The 14621-nt window shown below is 40.7% G+C and overlaps 1 long non-coding RNA gene and 1 other non-coding gene across 2 annotated transcripts in view; both read left to right on the plus strand.

Annotated features, from left to right (window-relative positions):
• The window catches only part of LOC131519096 (uncharacterized), a 96947-nt gene extending 86566 nt beyond the window's left edge, over positions 1–10381 (plus strand). Inside the window, exon 3 of the long non-coding RNA XR_009265453.1 lies at positions 8988–10381. This is a non-coding gene — a long non-coding RNA (uncharacterized LOC131519096). The remainder of the gene's footprint in view (positions 1–8987) is intronic.
• Positions 10382–13123: 2742 nt separating this feature from the next.
• On the plus strand, positions 13124–13229 carry LOC131484210 (small nucleolar RNA U13). The gene has a single exon (XR_009248110.1). It is a non-coding gene; the product is annotated as a small nucleolar RNA U13 (small nucleolar RNA).
• The last annotated feature ends 1392 nt before the right edge of the window (positions 13230–14621 follow it).

The following is a 14621-nucleotide window of genomic DNA, read 5'->3' on the forward strand; positions in this document are numbered from 1 at the left end:
GCCGAAGAGCTTAGTTACAGCTGTGCCGTACGTTACGCTTACCAAGCATCTGTAACTAAGCAGTATCTCTATTTTCTAAGGTGAAATGACAGCGCAGCCTATACACATTCAGTGTAACTTCTCACTGCTCTCTGCAAGTGGGAAAAAGTACCTCGGAGTTCTTCCTGTCTACCCTCCAGTGATCACAGCCCCTTCAGCAGAGCCTGTATGTGTGCTATTAGGACTCCAATTAGGGCTGGCCTTCCACAGGGAACTCAGTCTATTTTATAGCTTAGCTGTTCCCCATCCACAGAAGCTATGCTCCATTTCCCTTGAGGCTTATTTCTGCTCAGGACCAGGGAAGAGGTGGAAGTACAAACTCCATTCCCAGAGTCCCTTTAGGTGAGTTTTCCTTCCCTCCTGCTCTCTAGGGATTAGCAGAACACTCTGATCCTCTCACTTTGGTTCTCCCTCCCTCTCTTCGTCCTTTCTTCCTTCTTTCCTCTCCCTTCCTTCCCTATTTCCTTAAAAGAAACGCTGAATACTTTTAAGTTTCAGGCACCGTACCCTGTGCTAGGAATACCACAATAAATAAGATACTCTCTCTACCCCCATGGAGCATTTTATCCATTAGGGAAAAGAAGAAAAAGAGGCAGCTGCAATATGTCCCTGTGCTAGGCACCTGTGAGATCGCCCAGATAATCCCTGCCTCCCGCTAAATGCCCTTGTATAATCCCCTCTCCTGAGTGTTGCCTGGATTCAGTGATTTGCTTCTAACAAACAGAAAATATGGCAGAGCAGTGGGCTGTCACTGAGGAGATTAGGTGATAAACAGACTGGCTTCTGTCTCCCTCCATCCTCTCTCCCTCTCCCCCTGCTTTAGGGGAAGCCGCTGCACCTGCTTCAGCACCGTGCTACACAGCCAGTGCCATTTGTCAGAAATAGAAGGCAATCGTAAAAACAATCACAAGGAAAACAAAACAATTATGTTCATCCTAACAAGACTAGAGAGATTGCCCAACCAAAGCTCTGAGGCTAAGACTCCCTGCTCCTCTCTGCGGCACTCCTGAGAGGTGGTGAAACTTTACTGGTACCAAACTGGAATTTTCTCTTTGATGTCATCAGGATTAAAGAGAACTGAAAAAGGAATCACGTGATTCCATTTTAGTTACTGCTGCATCCATGCACTACTAACATTCACCTCTTGCTTGTGACACCCTGCGTGAGTCAGCTAAGACCCTCACCCACAAATACAGCTCAGTGCTCCTCAGTCAAGGAAAGCTGTGCACTTTTTTGTTTCGGCTTTTAATGTTTATTTATTTTGAGAAAGAGAAAGAGAGAGCAGGAAAGGGGCAGAGAGAGAGGGAGACACAGAATCTGAAGCAGGCTCCAGGCTCTGAGCTGTTAGCACAGAGCCCCAATCGGGCTCGAACTCACAAACACCGAGATCATGACCTGAGCTGAAGTCCCACACTTAACTGACTGAACCACCCAGGCGCCCTGGAAAGCTGTGTTTTTAAGCCAGACCCAAGGCAGTTATTCTGTACCTGGGTGCGTGGAGCAGTGGTGTCCCACGAGTTTTTATGGGGTGTTACCAGATTTTGATCAATATATAAAATAGATTTCCCCCCTGCAACTGAGGATATGTATTTTTATGTATGTATGAAGGCTCAGCAAAGTGAGTTGGGTATCCCCCTCTCCCTACTTAAAAAAATCAGCTTTAAAACAAAAAAAGAAAGAAACCTCACCTTTCTGTGGGAACTGTGAATTGGAACACTAGTCAGTACTATAACCCCCCAAAGGCTACATAGCAATAAAGGGTGACCCAGCAAATAGTAAAATAACTCAAGATAAGCCTTTTCAGTTTTCCAAAGCTTGCTTTAAAAGAACAAAAACAAAAACATTCACCTCTTAATTCCTTTGAGCACACTGTCCAAACTTCTAGAATTCAAAGATATACCTAATCCTTCCACTTTAGGGCTGAGACCCTCCACTAAGAATCAAGTCAAATTTCAACATTCTTGCAATAGGGGTTGTGTGCTTGTGGGAATGAATCCTTCTTATTCATTTGTTCTGTCACAGCAATAAAACATGACTAGTGATTTGTGGGGATAAAATTCTCTCTGAAATGCTTCCTAACAAGCAACTGCATTTTTTCTCTCTAAGATCTATGACAAAAAACACTTTGAACCTGTAAATGATTCGTTCCAAGTGACAACAGAAAATAACGTGTCCTAATGGAATAGTGTTTTTCCCTTCTCAGAATTTTGGAATATGCCTGATGTATTTTTAGACAAGTGAGATCAAACAGCATGGTCATGCCCTGGAAATGCAGGGGTGGGGGAAGAGGAGGTGCAGGGCAACAGTTGGGGGTGCAGTTTCGTGCATAATAACAAAAGAAGGGGGCACAGGATTAGAGAATTGTGATTTCTCCTCCAGTGCAGAACTGGGCCACGCTTGGGTGCCTGCAGTGAGCTTGGCAGATAGTCACTTGCTTCCTCGAGCTGTTGTCGCACAGGACTTTCTGTCTACATTACTGTCTTAGTGAATGGCCTATTTTGCACACTAAATGCCACAGTAGTTCCACACATCCAAATGAGAGGAAATATGCTGACCTAAAATATGAAAATCTATTGAGAGAGCACGCTTGATTATTTTCTTGCTGAAGTTCTGATAGCGACACTTGCCTAGCAATCCCGAAATGATTTTAAATGAGTATCTAACTTGGATTGAAATGTGTGAGTTCCAGACAGGAAAAAAATAAGTCATGAGAAGAGGCTGGAGAGGAGGGATTAGGGTAACGCTTTCTCTCTTAAGAAAGATTTGTGACTCCCTCATCCCTATTTTCTGCCCTCTAAGAAGGAGCTTTACAGAAGCAAAAGGAGTTCTATTTGCTGGAAAGTACAAATCAATAACAATTACATTTAATTGGGACATTAATAACTGAGGAAACAAGACAGATTGCCATACTCTAGCCGGTCAGCCTCAGGGCATGCAGGACCTCAGTGTCTGGCTGGTGGGGAGCAAGTGAGGGCTCAACCAGGCTCAGGAACACCATTTGGCTGTGGCTCTGACCCCCGCAGATGCTGGCTGGTGGTCCAAGTGAATGTTCAAAGGGGAGGAATAAAAAAATGTAATTGCATCCAATGCTGGTACCCAAGGGGGTCTAGTTGACAGGTGGAGCATTTCGGCAAAGGGCTCCACACACAGGGGATGCTTCAAGTTAGCAGGGAATTAATATCATACTTGCAAATGCTTTTAGAGTAAAACACCCGCTTGCACCTTGGGAATCAGTGGCGAGTCTCCAGACCCTCAGGAAGAGGAACAGCGAGGCTTGGCAGTGCTCTAGCGGAGTAGAGCTGGGGTCTCCTTCTTAGAGAAATCAAGGCAAATTCAACTCCCACAGTGAGATTTAGGGAAATGTTGTAACTCCGTGGGTGGACCCATCAAATGCATCACTGACGTTGGGTCTACAGAAAAACAATGATTTCTAGAACCCATCCACCTGCAAAAATGAGGCTGAGTTAGAATGTAGGAACTGATTAGTGTGACATAACAAAGGTACTTTGCCATCGCAAGTACTCATTGAAAGTGTGCTGAGGGGATAGCCCTGTACTGTATTTTATGGAAAGAAAGTATAAAAGAATTTCTAGAATCCCAAAAGGCCAATAAACAAATGAAAGATGCTCAACCTTATTGGCAATCAGGGAAACAAGTTAAAACCACTATTAGGAGCATTTCAAATCCATTAGGTACATGAGAGCATCACTGCGGCGTTGCAAGAAAATGAGAATTACCTAAACATTCATCAGTAGGTTGGGTATTTGACTCAGCAATAAATATTTATGGTAACTGAAACTTTGTATTCTATTTTGCAATACAATGCTATAAAAATGCTATAAAGCGGTGAACATGAATGAACGTGAACTACTGGAGAAAATTGAAAGCACACTCGTGAAACAAGTCATGTATTTCTAGAGCAACACAAGCTTAAGTTATAGAGTGTATCTAAATACTTAAGTTAATTCAGAAAAGCACTGTATTCTTACTTCTAACGTAACACTTGCCAGATTCTATTGCACACTTTCATTTAGGCACCCAGTCACCCAATATGACAGCAAGGATTTTATTAAAGTATAATTGACAAAAAGCATTATATTCGTTCAGCTGTACAGCATAATGACTTGATATTTGTATACATTGTGAAATGATCACAGCACTATTTACCATCTATTATGGTAATGGTTATTATGGTATGGTATTATGGTCTATTATTTACCATCCATCACCACGGGGAGTTACATAAAAATATTTTTCTTCTGATGAGAACTTTCAATATCTACTTTCTTAGCAACTTTCTTTTGTTTTATGTCAAGTTTTCATTTAAATTCCAGTTAGTTAACATATAGTGTAATATTGGTTTCAGGAGTGTGAATTTAGTGATTCATCACTTGCATATAACACCCAGTGCCCCTCATGGCACGTGCCCTCCTTAATGCCTATTACTCTCTTAGCAACTTTCCAATATGCAGTCCAATATTATTGACTATAGTCGCCATGCAGTACATAATATCCCCATGACTTATTTATTTTATAATAGTATATTTGTACCTCTTGATCCCTTTCACCTATTTAGTCATCCCCCTCCCCTGTAGCAGCCACCAATCTGTTCTCTTTATCTGTGAACAGCCACCAATCTGTTCTCTGTATTTTGTTGTTTTGTTTCTTTGTTTTGTTTTTCAGATTCCCCATATAATTGAAGTCAATGGTATTTGCTTTTCTCTGACTTAGTTCACTTAGCACACCATGCTGTTGCAAGGTCCATCCATCTATGGTGTTGCAAATGGCAAGATATTTGCAAGCGACTTATCCAATAAGGGGTTAATATCCAAAATACATAAAGAACTGAAACAACTCAATAACAAAACAAAAAAAACCAATCTGTTTAAAAAATGGGCAGAGGCTCTGAGTAGACATTTTTCCAAAGAAGACATCCAGATGGCTAACGGGCACATGAAAAGATGCTCAACATCACTCATCATCAGGGAAATGCAAATTAAAACCCCCGTGAGATATCACCTCACACCTGTCAGAATGGCTATTATCAAAAGCACAAGAAGTAACGAGTGTTAGCAAGGATGTGGAGAAATGCAGTGTTTGGTGGGAATGTAAATTGGTGCAGCCACTATGGAAAATAGAATGGAGGTTCCTCAAAAAGTTAAAAATAGGGGCACCTGGGTGGCCCAGTCAGTTGGCTTCAGCTCAGGTCATGATCCCAGGGTCATGGAGCCTGCTTACGATTTTCTCTCTCTCCCTCTGCCCCTCCCCTGCTCGTGTGCGTGTGTGTGCACGCACCAAGTGCACGCTCTCTGTCTCTCCAAAAAAAAAATGGTTTTTAATTTAAAAATTAAAAATAGAACTACCATATGATCCACCAATTTCACTTCTAGGTATTTATCTGAAGAAAATGAAAATACTAATTCAAAATGATACCTGTGCTCTTATGTCCATTGCAGCATTATTTACAATAGCAACATATGGAAACAACCTAACTGTCCATTAATGGATGAATGGATAAAGAAATTATCACACACACACACACACACACACACACACACACACACACACACACTAGAATACCACTCAGCCATAAAGAAATAAAATCTTGCCATTTGCAACAGTAAGTTTTTTAAAGACAAGAACCAAGCAGAATGCCTTTACAGAATGGATACTGAATAATGTTAGTGGGGAATGAATTAGTAAATGAATGAAGAGTTCAATGAAGACACAAGTTGCGGGGCACCTGGGTGGCTCAGTAGGTTAAGCATCCGACTTAGGCTCAGGTCATGATCTCAGGGTTCTTGAGTTCCAGCCGGGTCTGGCTCTGTGCTGACAGCTCAGAGCCTGGAGCCTGCTTTGGATTCTGTCTCTCTCTCTCTCTCTCTCTCTCTCTCTCTCTCTCTCGCTCTCGCTCTGCCCCTCCCCTGCTCGGACTGTCTCTTTCTCTGTCTCTGAAAAAGAAATACACATTACAAAAAAAAAAAAAGACACAAGTTGCTCAGCTGTCATCTCTTGGACCAAGGTCAAAACCATCATTGCTAATCTTTGGTTCCTGCTCCTCGTCCTGTCCAACCTGGCCTTTTCCTGGAGCCCCTGACTTTCCCTTCCCATGCTCTTACTGGACCAGTCAGGACAAGTTGGGAGAGCAATGATCTATCCCCATTGCTCACTCTTCATCCACATTTTTCATCTCAGCTTGAATAGTCTGGATACCTTTAAGAGAACCTTGCAAATAGACTGTGCTGTTTCTATGATACGTATTTGTGTTTGTTTATGGGTTCTCATGTGCATGTGCATAAAATACAGGCCAAATGCATGGGCTGGATGTTGAATTTTCCCTCTACTGTATCACTTCTAATTTTAGGGACACTCAGAAAAGTCACACACAGAAAAATAAATGAAACATAAACACTGTGGCTACCCTCAGAGCACTTTGGTGGGCCTTCACTTCAAGAGGCATTTCAGGGACGTCTCTAGAATAAATCCAAAGTATAGCGTGTGCTAGGAGGGATGGAGGCCTTTAAAAATTCTAAAAAGGACAATAACAAAAAGAATGTTCAACGAGTATTTAAAGCAGGAAAAACAAGAAAAGGAATAAACCTACTGCCAAGGGAACATGAACAGATGGTACCAGAGAAAATGGAAAAAACCCACTTTTCCTTTGATTTTCCAAAGCAGCACTTCTCAAAGTGGGTTCCACAAGGTGCTAGCTCTTTGATTTTGCAGGAAGAAGAGTTGCATGAGCAGATACATTTGGGAAACATTGGGAAAATACTCAGATTTCTTTACTGCAGGATTTTTTGAGTGCCTTAAGGTGTTACAACATTCTTTGAAGCCCTAAGGGAGGGATAGAGTCTTCACCGCCATTCAGATTTATGTAATAATTGACACTAGTGTTTTGTGGAACATACTTTGGAAAACAGTCTTTACGGCAAAGAGAATGGTTTCTAACCAAAACTTGTAGAATAAATACTGCAAAGACAAAGCTACATTAGGAAACTACTTTAGTCTTTGAGGAAACTTTGAGAGACAGAAAAAGAGAACTTGACTATTTTCAGAGATTTCAAATCTTTCAGTCCCCACAGATACATTCCAACTACTAAAATCAGTTGTGAGGAGTAAAAGAAAAGGTTAAAGTTTCTATTAGGTTGGAAATAACCAAGTCACATATCCAAAGAAAAGTTTTAAAAACTTGAGGCCAAAATACCATCTCCACTTAAGACTAAAATAGATTTTTATCCCATTGTGATTTTTCTATTTCAAGCAACAGAAACCAACAGTGACCATTTTAAGAAAAAAAAAAAGTGGATGAACTAGTGGGACTTTTACTGGGAAGAAAAATGAGAAACTAGGAACTAGGGGTGCCGAGGGCACCGGAGCCTGAAGTACATGCTACCTTTTAAACTTAGCCATGGCTGAAATGAATTTCTTCAAATATTTCTTCCCATCAGTTACTCTGCTAAACATGCTAAAGTCCCAGAAGAGGGAGTCCGGTTGGAATCTGCCTCTCGGCCAAGGGAGAGCTGGCCACCAAGGATACACAAGTGGGAAGATGCATTACCTAACATAAAATGAACTGTTGGTAGAAAGAGAAAAAATGAATAGGGAGTGGCTGAAAAGCAACAAATTCCTGCTTCATGTTTCCTAAGAACAAGCTATATTGAATTAATCTAGTTGCCTGGGGTTGGTAAAACTCTGAAATGGCATAGAACTGTATCACTGATTCATTGTGTATGTTTAATTTATTCATTTACTTGTAAATATTCAATACTAACCAGGAAACACAAGGCACTTAAGCACACAAATCACATTAATCTCCTGCTTAAAACCTTCAATGGTTTACACTTAGGATAAAATACAAAATCCCTGATGTGGCCTCAAAGGCTCCAGAACATCTAGATCCCCGACTGTCTTCCGTCCCTGTCTGCTTGGCCCGGCCATTCCAACCTGTGCCCCCACCACCCGTGGGCTGCACGTCCCACACACTGTTGTGTCTGGCGGGCACTCTTTTCACTCAGGCCTGAATAACCCGAGTAACTCCTGAGTAACTTGGGCCTCAAGTTAAACACTGGTTCCTCAGAGAAGCTTTGCTAAACCCTCAGTCTGATTCTGTCTCTCCTGTTGTTCTGGCCCCTTGGAGCCCTGGATTCTTTGCTCATAACACAAATTGCATTCTCCTGTTTTTCCATGTAAGAGTCTCTTCCTCAGAAGATGGCATATCTCCAGAATGCAAAGACCATCACCTAGTCTGTTCAGCTCTAAATATAATATCGATCACAGACCAGCGTTAAAGCAGTGTTGGCACACAGCAAATACTGTTCAATGAGGGTTCAGAAGTGGGTACGGACTCTATTTACATGGAGTCTGTGTTCTAGGGACGAACATTATGATGTCCACTAGAGGGTTGTAGAAAAAGTACCAAAGGAGCACCCTGAGAGAGGGTTACTTTGGCCATGAGGCAATTCCACGAGGTCTCTCTTCAGGTCCTTGAAGAGTTCTCCGAGAGGGTGAAGTGGGAATTAGAGAACGCCAGGTGGCAGAGGCACAGAGGTGGGGAGGAAGGAGAAGGAAGTCTGACGGGTGTGGCCTTCAGTGGGGAGCCACGGGATTGTGGCTGTTGCCCACTCTGCAGTGGGTATCCAAGACTTGGATGAAAACAGAAAGGATGAAAACAGTCGGTTAAATGTCTGAGTCTTAATTTCAACTCAGCTCATGATCTCGCTGTTGTGAGATTGAGCCCTACGCAGAACCCTGTCAGCGCTGAGCCTACTTGGGAATTTCTCTCTTCTTATCTCTGCTCCTCCCTGCTCACATGCATGTGGGTACTCTCTCTCAAAATAAATAAACCTAAAAAAAAAAAAGAAGAAGAAGAATTATGAACTCTGCACATGACACAGAATTGGAAAGAATTATTAATATGCTATCTTGTCCCAAAGTTGTTTTTTCAGGTTTGCCTTAAAAATGCACTCTACAAATAATCAGCAAAACTAAAAAGCAACCGACAGAACAAGAGAAGATATTTGCAAATGACTTATCAGATAAAGGGTTAGTATCCAAAATCTATAAAGAACTTATCCAACTCAACACCCAAAAAACAAATAATCCAATCAAGAAATGGGCAAAAGACACGAATAGACACTTCTCTAAAGAAGACATCCAGATGGCCAACCAACACATGAAAAAATGCTCAACATCACTCGTGATCAGGGAAATACAAATCAAAACCACAATGAAATACCACCTTACACCTATCAGAATGGCTAACATTAACAACTCAGGCAACAACAGATGTTGGCGAGGATATGGAGAAAGAGGATCTCTTTTGCATTGTTGGTGGCAATGCAAGCTGGTGCAGCCACTCTGGAAAACAGTACAGAGGTTCCTCAAAAAACTAAAAATAGAACTACCCTACAACTTAGCAATTGCACTACTAGGCATTTATCCATGGGACACAGGTGTGCTGTTTTGAAGGGACACATGCACCCCCATGTTTATAGCAGCACTATCAACAATAGCCAAAGTATGGAAAGAGCCTAAATGTTCATCGATGGATGAATGGGTAAAGAAAATGTGGTATATATATACAATGGAGTGTTACTCAGCAGTCACAAAGAATGAAATCTTGCCACTTGCAACTATGTGGATGGAACTGGAGGGTATTATGCTAAGTGAAATTAATCAGTCAGAGAAAGACAAAAATCCTATGACTTCACTCATATGAGGACTTTAAGGGACAAAACAGATGAACATAAGGGAAGGGAAACAAAAATAATATAAAAACAGGGAGGGGGACAAAACAGAAGAAACTCTGTGGAGTTGTATGGAGAACAAACTGAGGGTTACTGGAGGGGTTATGGGAGGGGGGAATGGGCTAAATGGGTAAGGGGCACTAAGGAATCTACTCCTGAAATCATTGTTGCACTACATGCTAACTAATTTGGATGTAATTTAAAAAAATAAAAAATAAAACAAGTTAAAAAAAATGACAGGCAGTTATAACAAATAGCTTTATGTGACATCATGTTCTCAACAAAAAAAGTCCTTACAATGAAAGCAATTTTTAGTCTTTACCATAATCCACTAGCCTAAGACCCCATATTTGCCCATAGCCGTAATTCCCAGTAGGGGACTCTTGCTTCTAAATTTATGAACCAAATAAAATCATTTTAAATCAATCCCCCCAATTCCCTATTCCTAACAATATCTGTATTTTAAAATGTGGGCCATTACACTGATCTATGGTTTAATGTTTTGTCAGACAGGAAAGTAGAGGGATAAGAGAACAGAGGAACTGAGAGTATCAGAAAGAAAGTGAATAAAATGGAGATCTTACATTCCTTAATGGAACATTTGCTTTCTATTAATGAATAGTGTCTTTGTGTTTAAATATATCTGTAACTTACTTCAAATGACTTGGAAAATGATGGTTCTAACAGAACAAATCAATGGCTTGATATTCTGGACTGTTGAATATGTTACAAAGCTAATTTGCGATGCCAGTGTTAAAAACAAAAACATAAAACCCAAATGCTTAAGATTTCTTTTTCCAACTCATGTGCTGTCAGCCTTTCCGTTGTTACCATAACATGATTTTTATTAACTTCTTAATTTTCTTTCACTTGTACAATCAGTTCTAAATACCACGTTAAACACACTATCGAAAGACCATTAACCAATTGATGCTTACTCAGTTGTTAAAATGAATAAAAACCATTTTCCCTCTCCTCCCTCCATCTTTCCCTCACTTCCTCCTTTCCTCTCTTCTTCCACAAACATTCATTAAATTCTAATATGAGGCTGGAGGTCTACTAAGTGCACACATTTTGAATATCTAATACTTGGATTCAGGCGTATTTAACAGCTTTGTCCATGATGAACATGATTTAACATGATTCAATTGATCCATTACAGTACCCCTCCAGAAACCTCTCCTTCATGTTTAAACTTCTTATTGGAGTCTAATCTGATGTAACAGAGTTGCCCCTACACACACACACACACACACACACACACACACACTCATCCATGGATAATGACTCATCACCATGCAGTTCTTGGTTAGTTTATTGTTCACTCCTCACTCCTCCTTTGGCTGAGAGCTGAATAAAAATGTACTCAGCTGACTCTTGAGTGAGTCAGTAAGCCTCCTTTTCATTTCCTAGTTAAGGCTGGAATAAGCAGTTCTCCACCCAGCAATTCTAATTAAACCCACTAATTTAAAGAAAATACATGTAAACCTTAACATGTCAATTAGAATGGTTATAGGTTGTATCTAATAAAAAATGGGAATCTAACAATACATAGTTGTGTGTATGACATATTAAACAAGACTGGGTGTATTTAATTCAACTGAATCACTGGAGACCTGCTTCCTTGTCCTTGCTGTTTTTAGAAATGTTTTCCTTTCCTTGCTTAATTGTTTTTGATATTTATTTAGTAGACCACCGGGGTCTTCTTGAGTAAGGACCAAAGACAAACATTTGTTAGCACTGTGCTTAATGTTCACCAACATCCCACTGACACATGCAAAAGTATCCTGGAGAGGATCATTTAAGTTTGAGTTTATCTCAATCATTTATTTTAAAATAAAGTAGGAAATTCTGTAGGTTTAGCAGAATTACTTTATAAAGCCAAGTTGAGGGTAAATGTTAATAGATTGGATGTAGATGGAAATTTTTCTGTTGATAGTAATTTAAAATACAGCCTCAGAGGTGTAGGAGATGAGTGAGAAGCAGCCCCATATTTTCATTTTTAAAAATTTTGTTTATTAGAGAGAGAGAGCATGGAAGTGGAGGAGAAACGCATGGTGGGGGGGCGGGGGGGAGAGATCTCAGGCAAGGCTCCACACTCAGCACAGAGCCTGACTTGGAGCTCGTTCCCACAATGCTGGAATCATGACCTGAGCCGAAATCAAGGGTTGGATGCTCGACTGACTGAGCCACCCAGGTGCCTCACCTCCCATATTTTAAAGAAGGGTTCTCTATACATATACACAGGCTTTATTATGAGTCTAGCAACCATCCCTCCCACAGCCATTAGCAGGGAAAGTGAAAGATTCAGTTGGGAAGATGCATCTTTAGAGAGACTTCCCAACAAGAGAGAGCACAATAGCATTTCTTCCCTACATGCATGGGACATTGCTCTTCCAACCAGAGCCAAGAGACGGAGGCAGTGAGGGAGCCACGTAGCGAATTGTGAGTGCTAGCCAGACAAAAATGCTGGATTCTCACTCCTTGGCCAGATGCTTGCCAGGCTTAAGGAATGTGTACACCTGCCCTGTGCTGTTACAGGAGTGGAAGACAAGTGAGCTTTGGGGGAAGGTACTGAGGCTCCCCTGGAGTTTGAGGAGAATAGAGAGACAGTAGACTGGAGGCTGGCTGGAACTGCCCCTAGTGGCTGGATGAGGGCATAGGGTTCTACCATTCAGCTGGATAAAAATATGCAATGTTTCTCATGGACCTAGGAGACAAGGTGGAGACTGTCTACCAACTAAGATAAAAGGGCAGGGAGAGAAATGGGGAGATTTGAATTAGATAGAAAAATTAAAGTTAATTTAGGCCAGACTGGAATTTTCTACAACTGAAAATGAGACTCTCTTCACATCTGAAAGTGACCCCAAAGGTAAGGGATCTGCCTGAAATGTCATTGGGGGCAGAGAAGGGAGATACTATTTAAAGATAGTGGTGGGTGGGGGCACTGGGCTGGCTCAGACAGTAGAGCGTGCGACCCTTGATCTTGGGGTTGTAAGTTCGAGCCTCACATTACGTGTAGAGATTACTTAAAAAAATTTTTTTTAATTAAAAGAAATAAAATTAAGGCAGAGGCGGGGAGGAGAAAAGCTGTTTACTGATTATAATCACTGACTCAGCAGATTTAACGGAGCAGTACACAATTTATTTTAAAAGGAAACTGTTAACACCACCCATGGAGTAATCTTGCGAAAACAAACAAACAAAAATTTTGAACCTGAATTTAATCAAACGTCTTGAACCAACCACCAGATTATGGGAAAGATGGGAAGAACAGGCTAATGACACCGGGAGGATGCCATCAGCCAACTGCAATTAGAAATACCACAAGACAGAACCTTTTGTATTTCACAAGTGTGATGATTGGGTGTTCAGCCACTGTGTGGGATGTGCTTCCTTCAAACTTTGTCATAACATAATTGGCACCTTACCCATCGGGGGCACCTGGGTGGCCCAGTCGGTTGAGCGTTGGAGTCTGGTTCAGGTCATGATCTCATGGTTCGTGAGTTAGAGCCCACATTGGACTTGCTCATCAGCACAGAGCCCACTTTGGACACTCGATCTCCCTCTATCTCAGCCCCTCCCCTGCTTGTGCTCTCTCAAAAATAAATAAAACATTAAAAAAATTTTTTTTAATTGGCACCTTATCCATCTGATGTGAAAAGAAAAAAAAAAAATCCCACAGGGACAAAATCCCCTTCTTCTTCAACAAACACACGGTGTAAAAGAAAAAAAAAGAGAAGGGGGATTGTCATAAGGTAAAAGAGACCTAAGAGAATGTCTAAATGTGTAATGTACACACTGTGTTTGAATTTTTATTTGACAACTGTAAAAAGATATTTGTGAGACAAACAGGGAAAGTTGAACTTGGATCGGGAATTAAATATACGAAGGAATTTTTGTGAATTTGAGAAGGCATGATAAGGCTATTATGTTTTTTTTCTTTTAAGTTCTCATGTACTAGAGAAACATTCTAAGGTATTTATAGGAGATGAGATATGATGTCTGGGATTCAGTTTTAAATACTCTAGGACAGGGGTACCAGGGTGGCTCAGTCAGTCAAGCGTTGACTCTTGGTTTTGGCTCGGGTCATGATCTCATGGTTCGTGGGATTGAGCCTTATACTGACAGCACAGAGCCCCTCTGCTGCCAGCGTGGAACCTGCTTAGGATTCTCTCTCTCCCTCTCTCTCTCTGTCCCTCCCCTCCTTGTGCATGCTCTCTCACTCTCTCAAAATAACTAAATAAACTTAAAAAAAATTTTTAAATAAAGAAAATACCATAGAATAAGAGAAAATAAAGTGAATTTGAATAGAGGATTGATGAAAAAATAATGGTAAAATGGGAATAGTTGTTGAAGCTAAGTGATGGGTACACGAATGCTTCATTAATTATACCATTCTATTTTAGTACATGGAAAATTCTCCATGATGAAAAGATAAAAATTAAATTAAAAATCTGTTTAGATATCAAGTTTTTTTAAAGGTCTGTGGTGTAGCAGAATGTAAAAAGTTTAAATGCAGAAGTTCAACTTGGTTTTGAATGCTAGCTACAGCTGTTATGTGACCTTAGGCAAGCCACTTAACTTTCTAAGCCCCATTTTCCCCATCTGGAAAATGAGGAGAATAATAATGCCTATTATTATTGCTGCAAGGGTTTAATGAGATAATACACATAAAACTTAACAAAGTACAGGGTTTCTGCAAGTATTAGAGAAATTAGTAATCTCTGCAAGGAGGCACAGAGTAAGTGCAAATATTAGCTTAATAAGATTTAATTTTCACTTCTCTCTCTGGACCTATAGTTGTCCTGTTACTTTTAAGTCTGAAAACTG

Source organism: Neofelis nebulosa, chromosome 8, assembly GCF_028018385.1.
Source record: "Neofelis nebulosa isolate mNeoNeb1 chromosome 8, mNeoNeb1.pri, whole genome shotgun sequence".
In the NCBI taxonomy this organism is placed as follows: domain Eukaryota; kingdom Metazoa; phylum Chordata; class Mammalia; order Carnivora; family Felidae; genus Neofelis; species Neofelis nebulosa.